This window comes from Lepidochelys kempii, chromosome 4 (genome assembly GCF_965140285.1).
Source record: "Lepidochelys kempii isolate rLepKem1 chromosome 4, rLepKem1.hap1, whole genome shotgun sequence".
Taxonomy (NCBI): Eukaryota; Metazoa; Chordata; order Testudines; family Cheloniidae; genus Lepidochelys; species Lepidochelys kempii.
The window spans coordinates 68,897,855-68,920,996 of NC_136383.1; the positions used below are offsets into that span (position 1 = coordinate 68,897,855).

At 45.5% G+C, this 23,142-nt stretch overlaps 1 protein-coding gene and 1 long non-coding RNA gene across 3 annotated transcripts in view; one reads left to right on the top strand and one right to left on the bottom strand.

The window, feature by feature from the left end:
- Positions 1 to 1,828, bottom strand: part of SH3RF1 (SH3 domain containing ring finger 1) — a 160,878-nt gene extending 159,050 nt beyond the window's left edge. The window contains exon 1 of one of the 2 annotated variants that reach the window (XM_073341607.2): positions 1,406 to 1,826. The gene's annotated coding sequence lies outside the window, so the exon portion shown is untranslated. Of the gene's footprint in view, positions 1 to 1,405 lie in introns of both variants that reach the window. The other variant, XM_073341608.2, reaches the window with a different exon arrangement.
- Positions 1,562 to 23,086, top strand: LOC140910521 (uncharacterized). Its single transcript, XR_012158627.2, has 4 exons — positions 1,562 to 1,841; positions 10,776 to 10,871; positions 17,704 to 19,689; positions 20,334 to 23,086. It is a non-coding gene; the product is annotated as an uncharacterized LOC140910521 (long non-coding RNA).
- The last annotated feature ends 56 nt before the right edge of the window (positions 23,087 to 23,142 follow it).

Consider the following 23,142-nt stretch of genomic DNA (forward strand, 5'->3'; position numbering starts at 1 on the left):
TACCACAAAACTATTACCAAAATCATTTTATAGTGTATTGAGTGCTGGAATACTGGTAGTAGAACATGAGTGCAATGTAGCCAGTAACAGGAAGCTGCTGGGAAGTCACATCAAGGACACTCAACAAGAAAAGCACTTATTTCACTCATAATCCTTCACCACTACATACATATACACACTCTCTCTCTCTCTCCCTCCCTTCCCCGCAGACGTTTTGAGTGGCTAGCTGGCCACAGAAAGCTTCCAGTACCTGATGCTAAGAAACACAGCTGTTTGGTGTAACACTACTAGACACATAATATAGATTTTTATTATGTACATGGGGCTTCTCTAGAGTTCACTGTGAGGCTAGAGGGAGAAAGAGACACAAAACGGACACACACAATCTGTCTCAGAAACAGAGTTAAAAATTACTTTCAAAATTTATTTCAGGCCTGGAGAACATTCACTTTTCATAAGACATATGGGTGTAGGATATATTACATACATCTGCACATACAACATTAATAACTTATTCTCTGGATTTTGTTATTAAACTTATAGTTACTGAGATATTTACAGAGATAAAACATATTTTATTACACAGATATATGTGGCACGAGCACTATATATTTGGCACATATTTGTGCATGTGTACTTCCGTTCCATATATGGGGGAGGACACACAGTGGGGAGCAGAGGTGACATACCCTGTGCGGGTGGTGGGGGGGGGGAGAGACACTCTTGGCAGGTGACATGCTTTCTGTGAAGGAAGGACACACTTGGGGGAACAATATATCGCTGCCTGCAGATGGGGGGTACACCGTCTCCTGTCTCTGAGGGCGTGGGGCTGTGGCGATGTATCACAGTTGTGGGGGGAGGTGATACCTTCTTTCAGGAGGAGTGATATTGTATCCATGTATGGGGGGGTGCATGAGTGGCACCATATCACTGTCTAGGGTATATGGGTGTGACAGGGCTGGTGGGGGACATAGTGTCCCTATGGGAGGGAAATGACACCATCTCTGGGGGAGGCACCGTATCCCTGTCTAGGAAGGAGGTGACACGGTCCTAGTGGGATGAAACTGTACTCACACCTGGAAAGGGGGGGGGCACACGGTCCCTAAGAGACAGTACTCCACCAGGGTCTGGGGAAGGGGGCGGTGTGACACGGACTCGGGGGGGACGCACCGCACCCTGTCTGGGGAGGGGGTGACACGGACTCTGGGGGGGGGGGGGTGACGGTCCCTGGGGCCGCTGTCACAGAGGGAGAGGCTGTCACACCACCTGGGGGCTCCGCAGGGCCTTCTCCGCCCCCTCTTGGGAGCCCTGCAGGGAGCTGGGCTCGGCTGCGCCGCCGCCAGCCGGGCCCCTCCGATCCGGACCCTCTTGCCGCGGCGAGCGGGACAGAGGCGCCGTCACTCACCATTTCGCTGCCGCGCTCCCCTCTTTGTTCCCGGAGGAGCCGCCGCCGCCGCCGCGCTCTCCCCGCTTGTCTCTCTCCCGACGCGGCACCAAGGAGCCTCCTCCTCACCCCCTCGCCGAGCGGGGCTGACGCGGGGGGCGGCACCGCAACGCCCCGCAGAGAAAGCCGGGCTCGGGCTGGAGGGGGCGGCCCTGGAGGTGGAGCCCGCCCCGCCCGGCGAGCTGGCGGAGCCGGCTCCGCCAGGCACCCCGGGGGAGGAGGAGTAAGAGCAACGAGAAGGGGAACGAGGCACCAGACCCCGGCCCCAAAGCCCCCTGCCCTTCACACCGGCGCAGCCCCGCTCCCGCCAAGCCAGGTGCCGCCTGGGGAAACCAACCGCCGCCTACAGCCAGCGTAGAGCCTGGGCAGCGAGCGCCCCCGGCCCTGCGCCCCGCAGGTAAAACTCCCGCCTCGCCCCGCCGCACAGCTCGGGCGGCCTCCCACCCCGGGAGCGAGCCTTGGGACGAGGGGAAGGTGGGAGAGGCTCGGTGCTACAACCGCGCTCCGTGCCGGAAGGGAGGCACTTTCCGCTCCAGTGACCAAGCGGGCGGCAGACACGGCCTCGGGGAATGAGCAATGAAAAGCCTTTTCCCGCTAACGTAGTGAAGAAAGCTGCCTAATCTTAGTAAAGGGGTGCAAAACAGAGACAATATTGGGGTGGGTACTAACTTGCCACTCAGGCAGAAAAGGACAATAGCAAAGGGACTCACGGTCCAAAACCCCAACCCATGAAAGAAGCCAGGCAGCATGTAGCAGCAGCCTGTTCGTGCGAGATGTTGGACACACTACCTAACCTAGGAGCACTGTGAAAGCTGGCCTGGGCAATTCCCTTAAGGACCCTGCTGTCTTCAGACTTTTACCTGTGATGAATTTATTACAGGTAGAACTGGTGTGATAGTTGGGACTCAGACTGAACTGCTGATAGGAATGGGAGGATTGGGGTGATACTTGAGAAACTAGGATGAGGTTACAGAGTAGCAGCTGTGTTAGTCTGTATCCACAAAAAAGCCAGGAGTCCTTGTGGCACCTTAGAGACTAACAAATTTATTAGAGCATAAGCTTTCGGGGGCTACAGCCCACTTCAGCAGATGGGAGGCGTTCGAGCCTGAGGGAAGGTTTATGGCACCAGCCTCTGAAACAAGATACTGTCTCCTCTTTACCGCTCTGCATCAATCTGGATAATAAAGACAAGTGTATTACAAAGAGTTAAACCGCTGTGTGTGTGTGTGTGTGTCTGGAAGAAAAAAGAAAAGGGAAGTTTTTAAATTAATGTTTTTCAGTTAAATAATCTGAGAAACCCTCTCCATTTTGTATATTTTCTCCAACACACAACTCACAATCAGGATGCTCAGTGGTTCTCTCACAGGAAGCTTGCCTGTAAAATATTTCTAAACAATTAACTATAACCAAAATAAAAAAGGAAAAAAAGTTTGAGGCTGGTGTAAAATCAGATATCACGTGAAAACAGAAAAGCACTGATATTTTTTAAACCAAAATGAGAACATGAAGATTGTGATATAAAGGAGGACATTCCTAGTTTTAAATTACTTTGATTGCTGTGGTGCAATAAGGAACCCACCCGCCAAAGAGGGACTTGTGTCTAGGTTTGGAAGATATAACTTTACATTTTTTGTTAGTTTTTATTGGCTTCTGGTGCAACCTTAGCATTATTTAAATGTATTTTTGCAAGTCAGTTTCATAGGGTCCCCCCCCCCCCACAAAAATCACATCCCACCATTCCTAGGACTTTTTAAATTGCCTTTTACACCATAAAATATTTAGTTATCCAATACTCAAATGACAGGAAACAATGATTACTGTATTATTTTTGAATACACACAATAATACTGAATAGCACACATTTAATTGTTATTATAAATGCTAAACACCATGTACACTATTAATTAGAAAACACCTATTCCATGTTATTGTGCTAACCTAGATCAAACAGTGGGGCCTGATCCATACCTGGGGCTCCTAGGCACAACTGTAATAAAAATAAAAAATAATAATATAGAAGAATAGAACAAACACCACATTTAAGAATATTCTCTCTCACCATTGTTTCTCCTCCTTTCCACGACCATAACAAAAAAGGAAGATCATCAGCAGATTAAAATATTGACTCCTATTATATCTGCTATAATGCAATCCACCCCACAATCAGACTTCTTTATCAACCATAACTTTCTCAAAAGATCCTCTTCAAGGTACAGTGTTGAATAGTACCATCTTACTGAGCTTTCTTAGCATTTAATAGTTTGTAGGCAACATAGCTGCAGCTTTGTTAACAGTTTGTTATTGCAGTAAGGACATTGATGTTCAGGAAGATATGCTAGTGAAGTGAGGTGGAAGTTCAGAGAAGCAGGAAGGAGGATCTCGTATTTATATTTTTGTATGAGGAATGTTGCTCCAATCACATTCTAAGTAAAGTATCTAAAATATTAACACATCTTGATATATTAGCTAAAATTATAAAGAGCCTCACACAGAAGAGCTGCCATACATAAAGACAATACAATAATTCATGAGCAGGAGTTATGCAAGAGATAATTTTCAAACAAATGTACGGAATAAACTGTCTAGTGTATGTACCACTGCCCTCTGTTGGACAAACTGCACAATTCAGACCTGCTTGTGTCAACAGAAGCACTCCAGGTTGATAACCAAGTATAGATGAAAGTGGCATTTGGCTCATTGTATTTATGCATTATACAGTCTGTATAATTCCCACCTTCTGTCCCAAGCAGTCAACCACTCTCCTTTCTTTCTGTCCTTTCTTCTCTGATAGATGAACAGGCTGCTTATTGTGTAACAACTCTGTTTTGGGAGCACTTGGGCATGTGAATGTGAGAAGTATTACAGAGATTGTAAGGGGACATTGTAAGTTATTAGTATTATTGCCTGTGTGAGTAGTAGCAGATTTTGGAGTATGGCAGGTCAATTTTACATTTGGAACAGAAATCAGTGACGAAGCATCAAGTATGTTAGTGTAATTTATGTATTGACAAAATGTACGCAAGTCTTGTTTCCTCAAACAGAGATGGGAATAAACTATACCCAGACATCTCCCCTTCACAGAAACCTCACATAAGGCACCACTACCCTGTTCCATGGAGAGCAGCCTCTGTCTCTCTCCAGAATTCTCAAACAAATCAAAACAAATCCAACTGCTTAAACACATTCTTTGTCCCTTTTCTTCGCTCAGCCGAGACAAGAGATTCTTGTCAGCAAGTTAAAGAAGTATAGGCTGGATGAATGCACTATAAGGTGGGTAGAAAGTTGGCTAGATTGTCGGGCTCAACGGGTAGTGATCAATGGCTCCATGTCTAGTTGGCAGCCCTTGTCAAGTGGAGTGCCCCAAGAGTCGGTCCTGGGGCCGGTTTTGTTCAATATCTTCATAAATGATCTGGAGGATGGTGTGGATTGCACTCTCAGCAAAATTTCGGATGATACTAAACTGGGAGGAGTGGTAGATACGCTGGAGGGCAGGGATAGGATACAGAGGGACCTAGACAAATTGGAGGATTGGGCCAAAAGAAATCTGATGAGGTTCAATAAGGATAAGTGCAGGGTCCTGCACTTAGGACGGAAGAACCCAATGCACAGCTACAGACTACGGACAGAATGGCTAGGCAGCAGTTCTGTGGAAAAGGACCTGGGGTGATAGTGGACGAGAAGCTGGATATGAGTCAGCAGTGTGCCCTGGTTGCCAAGAAGGCCAATGGCATTTTGGATGTATAAGTAGGGGCATAGCGAGCAGATCGAGGGACGTGATCGTCCCCCTCTATTCGACATTGGTGAGGCCTCATCTGGAGTACTGTGTCCAGTTTTGGGCCCCACACTACAGGAAGGATGTGGATAAATTGGAAAGAGTCCAGCGAAGGGCAACAAAAATGATTAGGGGTCTGGAACACGACTTATGAGGAGAGGCTGAGGGAACTGGGATTGTTTAGTCTGCAGAAGAGAAGAATGAGGGGGGATTTGATAGCTGCTTTCAACTACCTGAGAGGTGGTTCCAGAGAGGATGGTTCTAGACTATTCTCAGTGGGAGAAGAGGACAGGACAAGGAGTAATGGTCTCAAGTTGCAGTGGGGGAGGTTTAGGTTGGATATTAGGAAAAACTTTTTCACTAAGAGGGTGGTGAAACACTGGAATGCGTTACCTAGGGAGGTGGTAGAATCTCCTTCCTTAGAAGTTTTTAAGGTCAGGCTTGACAAAGCCCTGGCTGGGATGATTTAATTGGGGATTGGTCCTGCTTTGAGCAGGGGGTTGGACTAGATGACCTCCTGAGGTCCCTTTCCTACCCTGATATTCTATGATTCTATTCTTTCCCTCTGCTTCTAAGCTGTGGATATAGTTCCCACTGAGTACTGTTGTAATAATTGGGCCTACAAATTTACTGTAATTGTGACCTCAACAGTAAAAAGTAAGTGAAAGTTCCTAAGACCTATAACAACAAATATTGATGGTAAAGGGTATGAAAGGGAGACCGACTTAATTAGTCCAAACAAAAAGGCCTACTGATATAACTCAAGGACTGATAATGCCATGCATGGTAAACAAGAAAAGGGGAACCAGACATCAGTGAACCAAATTTCATGTATCAGAAATTATGCCTAATTGGTGGACAAAATAATGAAGGGATGGGCTATTCTGCCCACCATTCCCATTGTGAGTATTTAAAGGAAGACTTTGTGGGGGGGGGAATTGGGTTCTGGAGCGAGTTTCACCATCGTGGCTCCTACCCCATCATCTCCTGGGATCTTGTCATCCTTATCCTAAAAGATGTCCTGACCAGACAGGGCCAAAGAGAGTGACCCATATGACATCACCACCTATACCAGCTCCAGCTGAATCCCAGCCACCACCTGGCACAAAAGAGGATTGGACTTTAACAACACCACCTCTAGCCCATCTAAACTAGTTTCTTCTCTTTTCCCCAAAAGGACAGGTTTTGCCATCTTCCATACCATTTAAGAGACTGTCAAACAAAGGGGCGGGAAAGTTCCTTGTAAAAAGCTCTCTCCAGCTAAAAGGAAATGGAACAAGGGATGTTGTTAAAATGAAAGCCTTAGTTTACACTTTATATTGCAAATGTTAAGTTTTTCCCTCCTTTCTTTATCTTTACTAAAAGGTTAAAAAGATGTTTAACGGTGTTTGCCAGAATACTGAGCAGGTTGAGGTCTCTATTCCAAACCCCACACCTTATTTAACACTATTTAATCTTGGATAGTGACTGGGTTATATTAACACATTTGACCCATATATTCCATTAAGTCAATACATCAATGGAAAGGAAGCAAATTTTACTCCAAGTACACTTTCTGGTTGCCAAAAAGAAGGGTAGGTGGAGGCCAATTCTTGATCTCAGAATGCTGATTACCTTCATCATGGTGCAGAAATTCAAGATGGCAACATTCACAGATACTATTCTATTCCTGAATCTGGGACACTATTTTGAGACCTGTGACCTTCAAGAAGCATACTTACATGTCATGCTACATCTCTCACAAGAGATTCCTATGCTTTGTCATTGGTCAGGTGTTGGACCACTATCAGTATTAAATCCTCCTTTTTGACTCTCTACCACCCCTACAATGTTTACAAAAGTTATCATGGTAGTTGTTATACAGCTTTACTAATGGGGAGTGCTCATTTTCTCCTATCTCAACAATTGGCATTCCTAAGTCAAAGTTCCAACAGCAGTAAAGAATGCTATGTCTCTCTTTCACATGCTCAGCCTTCAGCTCAATGCTGCAAAGTCCTCCCTCTTACCTCTGCAATGGATAGAGTTTATAGGGGCCACTCTCTATGCCATGACATCCAGAGAAGACAGATTTCATCCTGTCTATGAGAGGACAGATTTCTCATTCGAACACAGTTAATCGCACAAGTTCATGTGAGCCCACAGGTCACTGCCAGATGGTGCCTTTACGACAGCATTTACCTTCACATTACATGCCCACTTTTACCCACACTGCTTCCAAGCCTGGCTCAGAACAGTTTATACTCCCAACAAAGACAGCCTGAAAAAGTTACTCTCTGCTCCCAGCCTCATGTTAGTCTCTCTTGACTGGTGGAAGAATCTGGACAAGGTGTGCTCAGGAATTCCCTTCAGCTATTCCATTTCAGACTCATCTCTCCTAGGATGGGGAGCATATTAACAGTACAGTGCTATCCAGGAGACATGGTCCACCAGGAGATACGCTTGCCACCATATCCGATCTTGTGAGGGAAAGTCAACCCACTTGCATAATGAGAGACAACAGGGCCAGTATGTACTGCATAAACTGACAAGGCTAAGCGAGAACCCCTTCCTCTGCCCAAATGCAATCAGGTTATAGAATTGGTGCATAGCCCATTGAATCCTTATTATTTGCCTGGGCTCTAAAATACTATAACTGATGACCTCAGCAGTCACTTCACTCAAGATCACAAGTGGATATTTGACAGATCCATTCTCAGGCAAATACTGCTTACTTGGTCTTTTCCAAACGTACACCTCACCAGCACTATAATCCAGAAATGTCCAAAATTCTTGTCAAGAGGATGTGTCTTGGTCACTGTTCCGGGGAGGAGGGGGGGGGAGGGTTGACTTTATCCTATCTTGATTAAGAAGTCTCCTAGATCCCTCCAACGCTGCTAATCCTCATGGTTCTAAACAAAATTAGACAGGACAAAGCCTTGGTAATCTTAATCACACCAATATGGCTAAAACAAGTGTAGTTGGCTTACCTACTTTACCTTTTTTTCCCAGCCAGCCATCAATCTCCTGCTGATTCCCAGTTTCTTCACTCAGGATTCGGGGAATGTTTGTGACCCCACCCAACCTGAACACACTATGACCCAGAGCTTGGATGGCTCTCAGGGTTATGACTCTCCTGTTCCAGAGAATTCAAGAAGTCCTGTTGAACAGGAAGAGAATCCACCAGGAAAACTTACCTTCAGAAATGGAAAAGATTTTACCACTGGTGTAGTCACCGTTCCTATTTCCTTTCAACTCTCCTACCTTGGACGTTCTAGAACAGCGGTTATCAACCTTTCCAGACTACTGTACTCCTTTGGAGGAGTCTGATTTGTCTTGTGTACCAACTTTCACCTCACTTAAAAACTACTTGCTTTCAAAATCAGACGAAAATACAAAAAAGTGTCATGGCACACCATTACTGAAAAATTGCTTACTTTCTCATTTTACCATATAATTATAAAATAAATCAATTGGAATATAAATATTGTATTTACATTTCAGTGAATAGTATATAAAGCAGCATAAACAGGTCACTGCCTGTATGAAATTTTAGTTTGTACAGACTTCGCTAGTACTTTTTCTGTAGTCTGTTATAAAACTGTTCAGATGGCAACACTTGTGTGACTTGTCCTGCCGGGCTGAGGACTGGAGCCCCGTCTCTCAGTAGGAAGGGTATGACCAGGGCGCCGCAAAGCCTGCTGACCGCACAGTATGTCCCAGCCCTGCCCTGGAGGGAGACCACCTCTGGCGGGGGAGAGGGGTCTAGATGAATTGATGTACCCCCTGGAAGACCTCTGCATACCCCTAAGGGTATGTGTACCCCTGGTTGAGAACCACTGTTCTAGAATATCTTTTCACTCTTAAGCAAGGAGTCTCTCTTTGATCTCCACTGAAGTTCACCCAGTAGCCTTCACAGCATTTCATTCTCCTGTAGAAAGTTTCTTGCTATTTGCTCACCCTACAACTTCTAGATTCATCAAATGGTCATTGAATCTCTTCCTGAATGTCAGAGAACCCACCGCAACTTGGGACTTGAACTTAGTTCTTAATTTCCGATGCACCCTCCCTTTGAGCACTAGCTACTTGTACCCTTTTAAACCTTTTAATGAAAACTCCCTTTTTAGTGGCAATTACCTCTGCTTAAAGAGTTGAGGGATGACCCCCCTTTCCATAGTCTTCAAGGATGAGGGATCCCTTGAATCACACCTTTGGTTCTTACGTAGAGTTGTCTTGGACTTTCATATTAATCGGACAATTTCATCTGATAGTTTTCCACCCTAAACTTCATCAAACTAGGGTGGATGCTGCCTTTCACAACCTAAATGTTACTAGAGTGCTAAAATATTATTGGGACAGAACTAAATTTAAAAAAAAAAAAAAAAGAACAGGAATACTTGTGGCCCCTTAGAGACTAACAAATTTATTTGAGCATAAGCTTTCGTGGCCTACAGCCCACTTCATCAGATGCATAGAATGGAACATATAATAAGAAGATATATATACACATACAGACAACATGAAAAGGTGGAAGTTGCCATACCAACTCTAAGAGGCTAATTAATTAATATGAGCTATTATCAGCAGGAAGAAAAAAACACTTTTGTAGCGATAATCAAGATGGCCCATTTCAGACAGTTGTCAAGGTGGTGTGAGGATACTTAACATGGGGAAATAGATTCAATTTGTGTAATGACCCAACCGCTCCCAGTCTCTATTCAAGCCCAAGTTAATGGTATCTAGTTTGCAAATTAATTCCAGTTCAGCAGTTTCTCGTTGGAGTCTGTTTTTGAAGCTTTTCTGTTACAAAATTGCCACCTTTAAGTCTGTTACTGAGTGACCAGAGAGGTTGAAGTGTTCTCGTACTGGTTTTTGAGTGTTATGATTCCTGATGTCAGATTTTTGTCCATTTATTCTTTTCTCCAAGGCTATTTGTGTCCATCGCAAGCAGGGTTAAAAGGATACCAATATCCACCCAGAGACTTTCTAAGTGGGTGTTTGGCTGCATCCTCTCCTGCTATGCAGCTGGTAAACTGCCATGCCCTTCTAGGATCATAGTCCATACTACCAGAGCTCAGTTGACCTCTGTTGCCATTTTGAAATCTGCAAAACTGCCACATGGGCTTCAGTTCACGCCTTCTTGAGCACTAGGCCTTAGTGCACATCTCTGGAGTTGACGTGACCTTTAGTTCTGCAAACACTTCTAGATCCATCTCCTTCAGAGCAAACTGCTCAGGGGTCACCACAAGCGGCGCACCCATAGGGACTCAAAGAAGAAGGGATTATTCACCTTGGCAGTAACTGGAGTTCTTTGAGATGTATCACCCTATGGGAGCTCCACTACCCACCCTCCTTCGGAGTCTCATCTCCATCAGACTGTGCCATAGAGAAGGAACTGCATCCATTGCAGCCCTATATACCTTCATTGCAAGGCATGAGGATAGCTAGAGCACATGCATGGGCCAAATGAGCTCTGCTACCGAAAACCTCTGATCAAAGGTGCATCTCAAAGAACTCCAGTTACTCCATGAGGTGAGTAAGCCCTCCTTCCTATTTATCATTGTTTACTTATGTGTTATGCAGTGAGCTATTTGGATGTATAGGGTGACACAGTCTATGCCCTGAAGACCTTGAAAATCTATGAAGACAGCGGGTAGCAGAATGGGATACAGAATACAAGTAAGTGGACAGGGTGGTGACTGTCATATTGGGCTAATTCTGCTTTAAAATATATATATCTCCCCAGCTGCCATTAATTCCTTTTTTGTTCTGTTAACTGCCACTATTTTTGTTAGTTTAAAAAGAATAGACTGTTCCCTTTACATTTTTAGTCATTTAAAAAAAATATTCCCTGTTTAAGCTTAAGTCAATCATTATTTCCTTAATAAAGAAGCTAGGAAATTCAGTTTCAAGATTTCAAAGGAACTCTTCAGTCAAGGAAAAAATGCACGTAGCTCACATCATTATGCCTCCTGTGGAAGGAGTTTTATTTTATTATTATGTCTGTTGGGACATATTTGTATATTTAATTTACTGTTGGACCAGATTGAAGAATCTATTAAGATAGTTACTGTGATAATTAAATTAGATAAGGGTCCCCAGAGCATGGAAAGGGCATGTAAATTTCACAAATGTAAAATAAAAAATAAGAGAATCCCACAATACTAGATGCTGCTCCAAACCAGTAGGAAAATAGTTAGAAACTGTGGCAGGTGCTAGCAAATAAAACAAATATTGTATTAATCGAAACACTCACTCAGTAATCAGCCATCCCAGCAATCACATGACAAAACAAGAGTAAACTTCCAGGCTATAATTTCCTTTTAGTACCTTAATTTCTTATTTTCACAAGAGATTTGAACAGGCAGACACCTGTTTTGACCATAGAGTTACACAGCATTGAACAAGGTAATTGTAGCCAGAACACCACGTCTTCTGGGACACTAAAAAAGGGACAGGCCATAACTTACTTTTGGTACTTTCATTTTTCATTTCCAAAAGGTTTTTGCTAGGCTATGAGGTGTTCTGAAAATGTATTAGAAATCCTTTGATATAGATCCATTTGTGCTGCTGCAATGACTGTCCAGAAGGGGCTTAGCATGTTATGGGTGCTGAGGGAGTCTTAACTCAAACTTTCCATGACTTTTGTGTGTTCAAGACAGAAACAATGCTATTTTAATGTAGTTTTGTGTATTTATTTGGCAAATGCCCATGTCAATTTAATAATATTTAAAAGCACAAAATGTGCTTCCCATGGGATGTGTCAAGAGGTGATATTTTTCTGAGCAAGGAAGGGAGAGGGGTTGAAACTGTGGCCTCCCCACATGCTGCTTTTAATGTTTTTCTTCATGTGACTACTGCTGAGCCAGTCACTGTTTCCCTAGCTTGCATTAGAAAGGGAGAGAATGAGAACGTGAAAGTGACACAGTAAGGGATGGGAGTCAGAGATGGAGAGTTGGCCTCCCTGCTGTTCCATTTAATGTTCCTTTTTTTCCCCTGGTTGACATTCTATGCCCAATAAATAGTAAAGCTTGAGTCACAGAAAGTGTGTTCATTAGAAAAATCTATTCTCCAACTAAAAAACTAAGGATCAAACATTTTCCTAGTACACCTGAAATCCCACATTCTTCTTATTAAAAAAAAATAATTTGCACTTCTGCAATGTTTTCTGTCCAAAGATCAGAAAGCACTTTACAAACATTGGTGTGCATAGCTTTCCAACAACACACTGAGCATTTCCCCCATTTTATAAAAGGGGAGGAGAGGCAACCAGAGTTTAATAGCCTAATATTCAAAGGTTCTGTGCACCTGAACCTTCCATTGACATCAGTGGGATTTATTTAAAAAATAAATAAATCTGACAGTAGGTGTCAGGGCTGATTCCCCACTCTGGCACTTCGAGTGCAGAAAGTGGGGGCCCGCAAGGATTCTAAAAATTAATGCTGACCACTCCAGGCTTGTATTAAACTCCCAAGGTTACAGCTTCTCTTTGACGTTGGATGGATAGATGCTGCCATCACCCAGGTGCAAAAAAACCCTTTTGGAACCCAGGAAGTTGTACTTGGGAATTCCTTCCTGTGGTGTACCCTCAAGCCCTTTCACACCCCCTCTGGGAAAGAGCTGAGAAAGAAAACAGGAAATTAGCTTTTGCCACCGGCTAATTAAACAACATATGCACAAACCTCTTAGGACACAAAAATCCAATCCTATTCTTAAAAAAGGTAAATTTTATTAAAAAAAGAAAATACATTTGGAATTTAGGCTTTTTGCTAGATTTAAAAAAAAAACAATTACAAGGATTAAGCATCAAGATAGCTCTCTTGAGGTCCATCTTAAAGGTGACAAACAAAACAAATGCACCTGGGCTTAGCACAGAGAACTCCACAAGCCATAAAGAAATAAAAGATAAAGCTAATTGCATCTTCCTAGACATTTCCTGATCTACTTACATAAATGGGGTTTCAAATGAGTAGTTTCTAGGTATGATCTGGTGATTTTCATACCTGGCCCACAGCTTTTTACAGCATACCTCCAGCCCTGTCTCTGCTCTGTCCTCTCTCTCCAGAGAACAGACAGACAGACAAAAGGAAAGTTTTTCCCCAATTTTAAAAGTTCTAGCCTTCCCATTGGCTCTTTTGGTCAGGTGCCCACTCCCTTCCTTTTACCTATGAACTTTTTAGCCCTTTATAGGAAAAGCAAGTAGAGAACAGCTATTAACAGTAGCTGGCTGGGTGTCCATAAAAGGGAGCTACCTCCCTCCCTACATTTATCACACGCCCCCCAAATCACAGACGGTGCTGGCCAGCCTAGTTCAGGTCAGGTCCACACCAGCTCGGATTTCTTCCTGGAGGTTTAGGAAACAGAGTTAATAATATACATGCACCTTTAATTTTACTACTAATTACAAGAAGAACTAAACAGTATTTTTCACATTTTAAGGACTACAATGACTTAGAATATAGGGACATTTTACCCAGCTGATTCTGGGAAACCCTCCCGGGAGAGTGCATCAGCCCCTTTGTTAGAGGCTTCTGAAATGTGTTGTATTTCAAAATAAAAGTCTTGAAGAGCTAAACTCCACCAAAGAAGTTTTTTGTTAGTCTCTTTGACTGTGTGAAACCACGACAGTGCAGCATGGTCAGTCTGCAGGTGGAACTGCCATCCCCAAATGTACGGGCTTAGCTTCTCCAGAGCATACACAATGGCGTAACATTCTTTTTCTGAGACTGACCAGTGGCTTTCCCTCTCAGAAAGCTTTTTGCTGAGAAACATGACAGGATGGAATAGTTGATCTGATCCTTCCTGTATTAAAACTGCTCCTACACCACGCTTGGACGCATCTGTGGTTATGACGAAAGGTTGGTTGTAGTCCGGGGCCCTTCGTACAGGGTCAGATGTAAGGGCCGCCTTAAACTGGTTAAAGGCTTTCTGACACTTCTCAACCACTGAACTGCATTTGGTTGTTATAGGTAAAGCAAGTGGAGAACAGCTACTAACTGGGATTTTTTAGCTAACTGGATGGCTAGGTGTCCATAAAAGGGAGCTCCCCCGCCCCGTTTATCACAGTTGGTGATTTGGCAGCGACCACACAGGAAGTCTGTGGAAATGACATCTCCTTTATCCCAGTACTGTGTCTTAACCACATGCCCAGCCTTCTAAACTTTATCTGAAAATGCCAGAGTTGGTCAGAATATCTAAAACACTCTTAATTAAAATGAGTGACTGTAGAAAGACTTAATTTTTTTCATATTCCAGGTAGCAATCAGTGTGAAATATCACCATTTGTAAAACACAGTAGTGATGATGACTGATGTAATTTTACTGGGATTTGTGTGTATTTAACTGCTTCTAAGCCAGAATACATTTGCCAACTGATGAAAGTTAGAATAAACTGCCACAGTGATTTTTTAAGAAAATACGTTAAGGCCCATTCTATGCTAGAGGAATTTACCACACTGACTGCTGTTTGACATATACCACAAAAACAGATGGTCACACTTTATTTGAATTATGCTTCCTTTGAGTAAAGCCATTGACTGTGTGGTTCTCCACTGTGCTAATTCTCCACCAGTGCACTGCCAATGTGGGTAAGTATCAGTGTCAATGGTAGAAACAGTCCTTCCCCTACCCTTCCACAGGGCACTGGTTAGCTGCTTGACAGAGGTCAAATTTGCCAGAAGCCACTTATCTGTACAAATAGGACTGCCCACATTGTAGATCTGTTGTGTGTCTTTTTGCCATCATCATCATAGTCTTCTCAAGCACCTTGAACATGAAGCCAGCTGGACAGAAATGTGCAGGCACTTGTGACCATCAGGAATGATGATGAAAACTAGCCACAGTAGAAACTAGCTTATTCAAAACACTTGTCCATGCCTGGGTGACAAGCAGGACATCACTAAGCTTGACAAAAGATTTAATTGGCAAAAAAACAAACAAAACCAACAACAAATCTTGTGATAGGCTAGGAATCAGACCACTGATGTGGAAACATTTTGTAAATTGAAGTATGTCGTTACTAACACCTCGTGGGTGTCTAAGTGTATGTGCTCTACTAATGTGCAGGCATTTGGAAGCCACTAATTACAAAGTTTCTTCCAAATGAGAAGGCAGAAAAGAATTTCTGTTCAGTGTAAATCCAAAAAACATACTTTATTGAAAAGCTCTAATTTCAAGACAATCTCTTTTCACCTGTTGATTTTATAGATTCTGAGGCCAGAAGGGACCATTGGGATCATCTGATCTGACTTCCTATATAACACAGGCCATAGCACTTCCCCAAAATAATTCCTAGAGCATAGCTTTTAGGGGAAAAAAAATCCAGTCTTGATTAAAAACTGGTCAGTGATGGAGAATCCACTACACTCCTTAGTAAATTGTTCCAATGATTAATTACTTTCACTATTCAAAATGTATGCCTTATTTCCAGTCTGAATTTGTCTAGCTTCAGTTTCCTCTCAAGCGAGCATGGTCAGGTGGGCAAGACTGTAAAACAATGCAGACTAATGGTCAGCCATTTTGGATTCAGTAGAATATATGATTCTTGTTGCAAGCTAGGGTGACCAGGTGTCCAGTTTTCGACCAGAATACCTGGTTGAAAAGGGACCCTGGTGGCTCCGGTTGGCGGTGCTAAAGCAGGCTAGTCTATCTGTCCTGGGGCACTGTGCTGCGCCCCAGAAGCGACCAGCAGGTCCGGCTCCTAGGCAGGGGGGCCACAGGGCTCCGCTTGCTGCCCTGCCCCGAGCACTGGCTCCGCATGGGAGCTGCAGGGGGGCAGTGCCTGCAGGCGAGAGCAGCATGCATGGAGCCTCTTGCACCGCCCCCGCCTACTAGTGCCAGACCTGCTGTCTGCTACCAGTGTGCACACAGCGCCAACACAGACAGGCAGCCTGCCTTAGCCCTCCCGCTGCGCCACTGACTGGGAGCCATCCGAGGTAAGCCCACACCCCAACCCCTGCCCCAGTCCCACCCTCCAGCCTAGAGCCCCGCTCCTGTACCCCAAACCCCTCAACCCCAGCCCCACCCCAGAGCCCGCATCCCCAGATGGAGCCCTCACCCCCTCCTGCACCCCAAGTCCAGTGAAAGTGAGTGAGGGTGGGGGAGAACGAGCCACCAAGGAAGGGGAATGTAATGGGTGGGGCTTTAGGAAGGGCGGGGCAGGCACCTCAGGGAAGGGGTGCAGGTGGGGTGTTCAGTTTTGTGCTATTAGAAAATTGGAACCCTATTGCAAACAGAGTCCCTTCCCCTCCTTTCTTTTTAAGAGTTGTTAATGGCTTCAGTAACATCAATTGAATGTTTACAAAACATAAAATGTTAGAAAGGAACTATGCTAATTGATCAAGCATGCTACAATAAAAGTAATACACCAAACAAACCACATGTCAGCTCTTACTGTCTTTGACATCTTTATCAGTAGTTGCTATGGCCCAAATATACGTACAGAACAGAGTTCACAGATATAACAAGACGACATGAGCTACTCTGATTTACCCAAATTGAGAATCTGGCTGTTTAGCAGAAGGCAAATTAATATGGATTCACATTAAAAAGAGGATACAGCTAGTTATTATGAGACTCTACAAATTTCTTCAACCTTCTCTGCTCTCCCATTTCAATCATTGCCTTTTCAATATCACTTGTTTCCAAGGCTGCTATTTATCCAAATATCAATTCCATATACTGTTAACACTTCCACTTAAATAAAACAGTACTAGCTATAACAAAAATCAAACTGCAATGTAACTACTTGCTTACTGATGAGAGATGTGGGGAAGGAATACCCTCCCTAAACAAAGCCAGCATGAGATTTCACATTACATTAAGATGGAGATAGAGTTGAAGACATTTTGTTTGAAATTTCAAACCAGGGATCAACTTCCATTATATACTCAAATGTGCCTCCTCTGTCCCTCCCACCCCCCAGAGAAAAGATTATGGCCTGGAATTTCTGCTGGATGCTGCAGAGACATAAGGGATCAGCTTACTGCACCCTTATTCTCAGAGCACATTTGCACCAGCTTGAGCCCCAGTGCAATTTAGAGCAGCATGGGAACCACGTTCATTTCCCCAAAATGGCTATAATCCCTAAGGGAGTATGTGTCATCTGAGCATAGGTGGAGCACATCATGTTCCAGCTGCACATCTGACACACTGCCTACTTTGGAGCTGAGTGGAGAATAGCTACACCTGCTCTGTGCCAGCGGATTGTTCCTCCACCCTGGTGGAACCCTCCGCTGGGCAATCTGGTAATGCAAGAAGGCCAGAATACAACCAAGCACCTGGCCTGTGAGTTTTAAACTGTCAAGTTGACTAGGTATTTGATGTAGTTAATGAATTAATCTAAAGTAACTGTTCCTCATTTTTCTTTAAAAGACCTTGGGAATAAAGTCTATACAAATTAACAAATTCAGCATCCACATTGTTGGCCTCAAGCACCTCTGGAAAAAATGGTTACCTACCTTTCATAACTGTTATTCTTTGAGATGTGTTGCTCATGTCCATTCCATTTTAGGTGTGCATGTGCCTGCGAGCACAGTTGTCAGAGATTTTTGCTCTCCTGACGTCCAGAGTGCACAATCTACGCTCCTCTTCAGATCTGAGGCTTTGGGAAGAACACTGGCAAGAATATGTCCTGGCTCACTTGAAACAACCTTGGGCAGGAAAGCTGGGTGCAGCCGCAGGTGGACTTTGTCCTTGAAAAACACTGTATAGAGTGGCTCCGAGGTAAGGACCCTAATCTCAGAGACCTTAAGGGCAGACGTTATCGCCACCAGGAATGACACCTTCCAGGAGAGAAGAAGAGAACAGGAAGCCAGTGGCTCGAATAGGGCACCCATGAGCTATGCCAGCACTAGATTCAGGTCCCAAGGAAGGATGGGGTCCTGGACATGGGGATAGAGTCACTTGAAACCCTTCAAGAAGCAGACCGTCATGTCGTGAGTGAAGACTGAGCTGCCCTGAACTGGAGGGTGAAAGGCTGATATAGTGGCCAAGTGGGTCTTAATTGATGAAAGGGACAAGCCCTGGAGCTTAAGATGTAGCAGGTAGTCCAGGATCGACTGCAGTGAAGCCTGCTCAGGCCTAATACCCTGGTCCAAGGCCCAGCACGTGAAACGTTTCCATTTGGCCAAGTAGGCTGCCCTGGTAGAGGGCTTCCTGCTGCCTGACAGTACCTGATAGACATGGGCCAAGCACTTCTGCTCTTCCACATTTAACCCTGCGGCAGCCAAGCCGTCGGATGCAGCACTGCCACGTTCAGGTGCAGAAGACTGCTGTGGTTCTGGGACAACAAATCTGGCCAGAGAAGCAGCTGCCATAGGGCCACCACCAAGAGATCCAGCAATGTGCTGGCAAGGCCAAGCCGGGACTATTAGGATTACCTTTTCCCTGTCCCATTTGATCTTCATGAGGACTCTGTGGATTATCGGCACCAGCGGGAAGGCGTACATCAGAGCCCCCGACCATAGGAATAAGAAGGCATCTGACAGGCCTCTGTTGATCCCCCAAATCAAGCAAAACGCGTGAGATTTCCTGTTCTGACAAATTGCAAACAAGTCCACCTGGGAAGTTCCCCACCTTTGGAAGATCACACTGACCACATCGGGATAGAGTGACCATTCATGGTGAGACGAGAAGGTCCTGCTGAGGTGATCTGCTAGTATGTTTCTGGTCACCGGGAGGTGCACGGCCACGAGATGAATGGCATGCTGCACACAGAAGTCCCAGAGTTAGAGAGCTTCCTGGCAAAAGGCTGTCAACCTGGCTCCACCCTGCTTGTTGATATAAAACATTGCGGTAGTGTTGTCCATCAGGACTTGTACCACTTTGCCCTTCAAGTGGGACCAGAAAGTGCGGCAGGCCAAACCAACTGCTCTGCGCTCCCTGACATTTATGTGGAGGGAGCGGTTGTCCCGCAACCAGCGACTTTGCATGCTGAGCTCAGCCAGGTGGACTCCTCTAGCCCAGGCCTGAGGCATCAGAAACCAGGGTCAACAATGGGGCCGTGGCCGTGAAGGGAACCCCCTCCAACAGCGATTCGGGGTCCAACTACCATTCCAGTGACAACTGGATGTGTTCCGGCATCCTGACTACCAGGTCTAGATCACTCCTGTTGGGTGTGTAGACCTGATGTCAACTACGCTTGCAGCGGCCAGAGATGGAGCCAGGCACGATGGACCACATAAGTACAAGCTGCCATGTGGTCTAACAACCTCAGGCAGGAGCGGGCGGTGGTGAGTGGGTGGCCCCTTATATGGGAGATCTAGTCCAACATGACTTGGAAATGGGCCTCCAGAAGGAAGGCTCTGGCCTGCGTGGATTTGAGGACTGCCCCTATGAACTCTATCCCTTGCACCAGTTTCTTTTAGTTTACTAATAGGCCCAGGTCGTGACAGGTAGAACACACCAGATTGAGACTTCTCTGCACTTAATCCTGTGATCTGCCCTTGATGAGCCAATCGTCGAGATAAGGATAGACCTCGACCCCTCAACATCCCAGGTAAGTGGCTACCAGGTCCATGTATTTTGCGGCCAACAAGAGACCAAAGGGCAGCGCCATAAATTGGAAATGATGCTAGCCCACCATAAAAGGGAGAAATGTCTGTGTCCTTGGAAGATGGAATTATGAAAACAAGTGTCTTTCAAGCCGAGAGCAGTATACCAGTCTCCCAGATCCGGGGAGGGAATGATGGAGACCATGCGGAACTTCAGCTTTTTGAAATATTTGTTGAGTTGCCACAGGTCCAGAATGGGTCGTAGGCCCTCTTTTGCTTTTGGGATTAGAAAATAGCAGGAGAAGAGCCTTTCCCCCTTATTTCCCAAGGGTCCTCCTCTACTCCCACAACTGCAGGAGGTTGTTGACCTCCTGAATGAGAATGGTCCCTGAAGAGGAACAGGGAGGGGGGATGGGGTTGGGGTGGGGGGTGGCCATGAATTGTAGAGTGTAGCCCAGAAATACAATTTCTAGCACGCAGGTCTGAGGTGACCCGTGACCAGGCCAAACGGTAGGGACGAAGATGGTTGAGAAAAGAATGAGGCGCTTCTGGCCCCTGTGATGTTTTGCTGGGCCGAGTTGTGTATGTTAGTGGGAGGAGGAAGGCCATTGCCAACTAAAATTAATGTCCCTATCCCTTCTCCTTGCAGACCCCTGTTGAGGTTGCCAAGGCCTTGGGGATGAGAGTGGCCAGAACTGCTTCCTTGTCGACTGAGGTGTATGGAAACCCAGCAAGTGGAAGGTGGCCTGTGTGTCCTTTAGCCCATACAGCCTCACATCTGTCCAACCCCATCGAACAGGAGGTCCTAGATTTAGGACTGCATCTCCCAGGACAGGCCCCCAACCAAGAACTGCACCTCATGACCACCGCTGAAGCGACCACCCTGGCCACCGAATCAGCTACGTCCCACACCATTTGGAGGGACCCACTGTAATACCACTGTATTACCCTCCTCAATAAGGGTAATAAGGGCCCTGAATTCTTGGGCTGAGTCTTGGGGTAGGGAGTCCCATAAGTTAAAGTTATATGTCCCCAAAAGAGCCTGGTGGTTTGTGACCCTGAACTGAACACTGGCCGAGGAATAAATTTTCCTTCAAAAAAATCCTCTTGGCCTCTTTGTTTTTGGGGGTACACTGGATTGCCCATCTGTCTTTCTCGTGGGCTGCAGAAATGACCAACGACCCCAGGGGAGAGTGGTTGTACAAGTATTCGAACCCATTGGCTGGGACAAAATACTTCTTTTCAGCCTTCTTGGAGGTGGGAGAGATTGCGGATGGGGTTTGCCAGAGGGCTTTGGCAATCTTTAGGATCCCATCATACACTGGAAACATGATGCGTGCGGGGGTTGATGCAGAAAGCACATTAAACAAGGTGTCCAATTGCTCCGCCGTCTTCTCCACCTCTAGGCCTACATTCGTGGCCACCTTTCAGAGGAGGGCTTGGTGCTTCTTAAAATAGTCTGGTGAGCTAGCGTGAGAGGGCCCCGCAACAGCCTCATCTAGAGAGGATTAGGACTTCTGGACCATTGGGGGAGAGCCCGGGGCTTCATACCCCATGGGGGATGAAGGTTTTGGGGTTGGCACTCACTCCTCCATCCGGCATCTGATTGCACTTCATGCACCAATCCCAGTGCTGTCTGTCGCTTTTCTGAAGCGGTTACCGACGATTGATACAAAGGAGTCATCGGCATAACTAGCACAGCCCAGGTCCTTCAGGATGGCCAATAGCCAGCTACTGGCTCTGCTGCCAGGACTGCATCGCACAGGTGGACACAGCCTCAGATGCCCAGTCGTGCTGGTGCTTCCTCGGTGAGGGGCTGAACTCCCTCTCCATGCCGAAGGAATCCCCTTCCAGTGACCACGGTCGGACCATTGACACCTGAGTCTGGTGGCTAAGTGTCACCATGGGTGAACAGTGCCTTGAATAAGCGGATCAGTGCCAGGAGTGGGAGGGATCGGTACCGCGTTAGGGAACATTCCCATGGTCCAGTTGTCAGCGACCTACATCGGGGAGACGGTTGGCGGGAGGATGACCTAAACCAGCCATACAGTAACCAGCATGTCTCTCTCTGGGTGAACCTCCTCAAGAGGGTGGTTTCTGGGAGCACAGTGCCAGTGATCTAAAGTGGTGAACTGGCTTGATGTGGAGATCTAGGGCGTGGTGATTGAGTGCACTGCCTTGGCTCTGGGGTCCAGCAGTGTTCACTCTCCCTCTAGGAGGATACTATGGCTGGCTTGCCCTCACAGGAAGCCTTTGCCAGAGCCATTGCAACATGCAATGCCAGCTGCGCTAGGAGTGTCCTTTGCTCTCTAGGCACCGGGAAGGCCTGGGAAAGCAGCAGCTCCGCCAAGAGTCTGGGACCCCTACCATACCCTGGAGACAGTGGCAGATCCCTTGGGGGGCTATAAGCCTCCAAATGGGGGACACTCTGATGTGGTTCCAGGGTGGTCAGGCAGCCCAAACAGGGTTCTTTACCCCATGCCCCTTGATTTTTCTTGCTCAGTGCCAGGTCACGCTTCTTCAATTTCTTCTCAGGCACCAGCGAAGGGGAGCTGTGCTGGGTAGAACCGGCTGCCGGGGGTGCACTACGCAGCGATGCCAAAGGGCTGGGAGTCTAATCTGGCCTTGTGCTCCTTCTGTGTTCTGTGACGAAAGTTCTTACAGATGCGACACTTTTTACATGTGATTCCCCCAAGCACTTCAGGCAGCTGCTGTGGGAGTCACTAACAGGCATAGGCCTGTTACAGTCAGTGCAGGGCTTAAAACCCTGCAACCAGGGGAAAGAACTGAGAGAGCATAGGGCTGCTGGCGCCTAATATACCAACACATGAGCAAGACACTCCAGAGGGTGCCACAGCTGACCCTACAGATACCGCTAAGGTGTACGCACATCTAGAATGGAATCCACATGAGCAAGAACTTGAAGAAGAATGTATATTATGAATAGACTATATGATGCTTGCAGTCCCTTCTAACCCTACGGTTCTATGATCACAAACAACTTTATATTATGTTTACTTAATGATAGATTCAACTGTTGATCAAATGTTTTTAAGGTTTAAAGATCCCCTTTCACAAGCCAGCTGTTTAAAGGGATGCTATTTGAATTGACAATCATCAGCTCAATTGAACTGCAAAACATATTTTGACTTACAGATGTGTTTGTAAAATGTGGCACTAGAAACAAATTTTAAATTACAGGAAGAATGTCTTTATAGCTCTTAAGAGTAATATTTACAATTCTGTAAGCTGCTCCATCTCAAAATACATGAAAAGTCGCAAAAGCAAGTACACAGTATAAATGATAGCTAACTTAATTACACTTTATGCTAAGCTTTTACCTATATAGAATATTTACTGTACAACACATTATTATACAATACTTTTGAAAGTCAATCATTGTTATATGAAAAAATTTTGTTCTGCAAAACAGATATAAAAATTCAAACATCAATAAA